At 34.9% G+C, this 5,403-nt stretch overlaps 1 long non-coding RNA gene across 1 annotated transcript; it reads left to right on the plus strand.

Annotated features, from left to right (window-relative positions):
• Positions 1-3,228: 3,228 nt before the first annotated feature.
• On the plus strand, positions 3,229-4,976 carry LOC145205274 (uncharacterized). Its single transcript, XR_013853624.1, has 2 exons — positions 3,229-3,568; positions 3,651-4,976. It is a non-coding gene; the product is annotated as an uncharacterized LOC145205274 (long non-coding RNA).
• Positions 4,977-5,403: the final 427 nt, after the last annotated feature.

Genomic DNA, 5,403 nt, shown 5'->3' on the forward strand with positions numbered 1-5,403 from the left:
CTATATCCCACGAACCCATGGACGCACTTATCTGTTTATTTTTATTTAACTGCTTTTTCACCATCATCATTTCGCCGAAATGGTAAGTACGAAAATTGTTAATAAGCGTTACGCACCACAGCGTACAGTTTCCAAAAATTTTTTTTCATTTTTATTTTTTTTAAACCATAGAGAGTGGTCAAGGTACGTACAAATCGACATTTTGAGGTATGGGAGAAAACGTTTGAGCTTGTAAAGTCACATTTATGGTCTCAAACAGTATTTGCCAATGAAATGACTTTAACCGATACTCGTTTACATCAGTCGCCTATATACAAATGCCTACACAGTACATAATCCAATGTTACGATCAAATAAAAAGACATTCCGAGCCTAATATTTTTCTATAAATTGGCACAGATGTACGTTAGAGAAAGAAGTTTCACCTCGTAGAGTCACATTTCTGGTCTCAAACAGTAGCCTATTTGCCAACGAAATGACTTTAACCGGTACTTGTTTACGTAGGTCGCCCATACACAAATGCATACATCGCTAAGCCAATGTTACGAAACAAATAAAAAGACTATCCGAGCCCAATATTTTTCTATAAATTGGTACAGATGTACGTTAGAGCAAGAAGTTTCACCTCGTAGAGTCACATTTCTGGTCTCAAACAGTATTTGCCAACGAAATGACTTTAACCGATACTTGTTTACGTGTCGCCCGTATACAAATGCATACATCGCTAAGCCAATGTTACGCAACAAATAAAAAGACTATCCGAGCCTAATATTTTTCTGTAAATTGGTACAGATGTACGTTAGAGCAAGAAGTTTCACCTCGTAGAGTCACATTTCTGGTCTCAAACAGTATTTGCCAACGAAATGACTTTAACCGATACTTGTTTACGTAGGTCGCCCATATACAAATGCATACATCGCTAAGCCAATGTTACGAAACAAATAAAAAGACATTCCGAGCCTAATATTTTTCTATAAATTGGTACAGATGTACGTTAGAGCAAGAAGTTTCACCTCGTAGAGTCACATTTCTGGTCTCAAACAGTATTTGCCAACGAAATGACTTTAACCGGTACTTGTTTACGTAGGTCGCCCATATACAAATGCATACATCGCTAAGCCAATGTTACGAAACAAATAAAAAGACTATCCGAGCCTAATATTTTTCTATAAATTGGTACAGATGTACGTTAGAGCAAGAAGTTTCACCTCGTAGAGTCACATTTCTGGTCTCAAACAGTATTTGCCAACGAAATGACTTTAACCGATACTTGTTTACGTAGGTCGCCCATATACAAATGCATACATCGGTAAGCCAATGTTACGATCAAATAAAAAGACATTCCGAGCCTAATATTTTTCTATAAATTGGTACAGATGTACATTAGAGCAAGAAGTTTCAGTTTGTAGAGTCACATTTCTGGTCTCAAACAGTATTTGCCAACGAAATGACTTTAATCGGTACTTGTTTACGTAGGTCGCCCATATACAAATGCATACATCGCTAAGCCAATGTTACGAAACAAATAAAAAGACTATCCGAGCCTAATATTTTTCTATAAATTGGTACAGATGTACGTTAGAGCAAGAAATTTCACCTCGTAGAGTCACATTTCTGGTCTCAAACAGTATTTGCCAACGAAATGACTTTAACCGATACTTGTTTACGTAGGTCGCCCATATACAAATGCATACATCGCTAAGCCAATGTTACGAAACAAATAAAAAGACTATCCGAGCCTAATATTTTTCTATAAATTGGTACAGATGTACGTTAGAGCAAGAAATTTCACCTCGTAGAGTCACATTTCTGGTCTCAAACAGTATTTGCCAACGAAATGACTTTAACCGATACTTGTTTACGTGTCGCCCATATACAAATGGATACATCGCTAAGCCAATGTTACGATCAAATAAAAAGACATTCCGAGCCTAATATTTTTCTATAAATTGGTACAGATGTACGTTAGAGCAAGAAGTTTCACCTCGTAGAGTCACATTTCTGGTCTCAAACAGTATTTGCCAACGAAATGACTTTAACCAATAATTGTTTACATAGGTCGCCCATATACAAATGCATACATCGCTAAGCCAATGTTACGATCAAATAAAAAGACTATCCGAGCCTAATAGTTTTCTATAAATTGGTACAGATGTACGTTAGAGCAAGAAGTTTCACCTCGTAGAGTCACATTTCTGGTCTCAAACAGTATTTGCCAACGAAATGACTTTAACCGATACTTGTTTACGTAGGTCGCCCATATACAAATGCATACATCGGTAAGCCAATGTTACGATCAAATAAAAAGACATTCCGAGCCTAATATTTTTCTATAAATTGGTACAGATGTACATTAGAGCAAGAAGTTTCAGTTTGTAGAGTCACATTTCTGGTCTCAAACAGTATTTGCCAACGAAATGACTTTAATCGGTACTTGTTTACGTAGGTCGCCCATATACAAATGCATACATCGCTAAGCCAATGTTACGAAACAAATAAAAAGACTATCCGAGCCTAATATTTTTCTATAAATTGGTACAGATGTACGTTAGAGCAAGAAGTTTCACCTCGTAGAGTCACATTTCTGGTCTCAAACAGTATTTGCCAACGAAATGACTTTAACCGATACTTGTTTACGTAGGTCGCCCATATACAAATGCATACATCGGTAAGCCAATGTTACGATCAAATAAAAAGACATTCCGAGCCTAATATTTTTCTATAAATTGGTACAGATGTACATTAGAGCAAGAAATTTCACCTCGTAGAGTCACATTTCTGGTCTCAAACAGTATTTGCCAACGAAATGACTTTAACCGATACTTGTTTACGTAGGTCGCCCATATACAAATGCATACATCGCTAAGCCAATGTTACGAAACAAATAAAAAGACTATCCGAGCCTAATATTTTTCTATAAATTGGTACAGATGTACGTTAGAGCAAGAAGTTTCACCTCGTAGAGTCACATTTCTGGTCTCAAACAGTATTTGCCAACGAAATGACTTTAACCGATACTTGTTTACGTAGGTCGCCCATATACAAATGCACACATCGCTATGCCAATGTTACGAAACAAATAAAAAGACTATCCGAGCCTAATATTTTTCTATAAATTGGTACAGATGTACGTTAGAGCAAGAAATTTCACCTCGTAGAGTCACATTTCTGGTCTCAAACAGTATTTGCCAACGAAATGACTTTAACCGATACTTGTTTATTGGTATCAGATGGCAGAACACAAACATTTTTTTTGTGTCACAGAAACTTCACAAGTTAACAGAAAAAAACCCTATTTTAAAAAGGAATTGCTTCATTAAAAATGTCAGTTAACCAAAGACCCTTGCCTTAAAAAATGAATAATCACTAAAAATAGTACATACTGTGTTCCTCGAAGAAACTTACTTTTTAGTTACTATTTTAGAAAGTTCAGGTTTTTACATCAATATTGATTCTGAATTTATAAACAGATCTCATAAACCAGTAAAAGATGCTTCTTGCAATGAGGTGATGTTTACACAAGATGATAGCATCAACAAAAAATTTGGTCAGTTACTATTGTCATCCAGTGAGTGCATGGTGTTTATGACTGAAAAAAGTGCAACTTCTAGAAATACTTAAAAACATTTTTTTTCTATTTTCTAATACAGATTTTGTTGGTTGCAGACTTGCAGTACACTTTCTTTCTGTGCAACCCACTCTCACATAAAATCTCCAGCATGCACGCCTGTGTTATCGGGCTGATAATTGTGCGCAGGTATTTTTGCAGTGTATATGGCTATACTAAATTTTCTTCCAATGTACAAAATTTATTGCTCATACAATATGTAAATCTGTTGCCATGGTAGTTTTATTTTTGTTGAAAAGGTTTAGTATTTCTTTAGCAATGTCTACATCAGGGGTTCTTAACCAAGGGTTCTCGTACCCCCAAGGGGTGTGAGAACTGTTCCTAGGGGGTGCGGGGATGCTGAATCATTAAGGTTGGTTAGATCTATTCTATATAATTAAGAAACCCAGGGGGGTGCAAAAAAAAGAAAAAAAGGTTAAGAACCACTGGTCTACATTCTACAGGCAGTCAGAATAAAGATTACATATTGTCTGGGTGTTGGTTATTACCCATTGATAAATTAATCATTTCTCCAACCAATTAGAACTTGGTTGTCGAATACAGTAGTACAAACATTTTTTTTTCTTGTATGATATTTACCACAAATGACATTTGAAGATAGTTTATATAATGGAAGCTGTTTTTATGCATGCTGAGTGCAGATTTTTTTCTTGGTACTATTGGGTTATTTTTACATTTTGTGAGGAAGACTCAGTTAAGGTTTAATTAACATCAGGAGCTAAATATACCAATAACTTGAGGTTTTTGTTCTAATTGACAAACCTGCCACATCTTTCAGCAAATGTGTTTTTGGTATTTTTGTTGGTAAAAACCTTCTCACTACGGTCAAATTTTACTGTACCTATTTCAATCAAATTGTATACTTTCAGTTTAATATTGTAATAAAAATAAATATTCCTTATTTTCTTTCTGAAGTTTTTGAAAAACTGATGTTTGTTTATTGATTCATTTACAATACAATTTCAAAATCAATATGATTACCTAATTTGCCTTTTTAATGACAGTCACAGGCTTGTACTCCATATAACTAAAGGACTCATATTTTATGTGTGTTTAATTTATGAATAAAACAGCCTTTTGCAATGCACTGGCACAAACAGTAAAATGTTACAAAACAGAAATGTGAAAGAGAATGTGAAACATGGATTTTTTTGTTTAAAACAAAAATATGGCTTCTGTAATTACAATTGTATGATTAAATGCTTTTTTAAGAAAATCGCAAACATGTTTGCTTCAAACTAGCCAGTAAACTGTGTTGTTAGGATATTAATGCGTGATCAAAACATTGTGTATGGTGTAGTAGGTTCTGGGTGGAGTTTATACCAAAAATAAAAAGGCATTTGCACAGCTTTGTGGTCTTCGTTTCTCAGAAAAAGTTTCCATTTAAAAAGGGAGAACAGTTCCGTTTTGTTAGTCATTTAAGTCGCAATATGGCTGGGTCTCCCAACTGTGTTAAAAATTCGATGTTGAATAAAATAGTTCGAGTACATATATTAAAAAAACAGGACAGTGAAGTTCACGAGTAGGAGCAAAACTTCATCAGAATCAACCCTAACATTGAATCTTTTATATGGGAGTGTTTATACGCATTTAATGTTTAATAAGTACCTCAAACTCCTTTTGAGAGCGTACACAATATAACTTACCTACCTAAAACCAAGAACACAAACTGGCGCCAGTTTGTTTACAACGGTATGTGACGTCATAATGCGTACATTTTTATTCATGGTAGTCAGGCTGCATTCCTTGGAAAAAAGTGCTTACCATAATAATAA

The sequence above is a fragment of the Phallusia mammillata genome, chromosome 8, assembly GCF_965637545.1.
Source record: "Phallusia mammillata chromosome 8, kaPhaMamm4.hap1.1, whole genome shotgun sequence".
NCBI classification, from domain to species: domain Eukaryota; kingdom Metazoa; phylum Chordata; class Ascidiacea; order Phlebobranchia; family Ascidiidae; genus Phallusia; species Phallusia mammillata.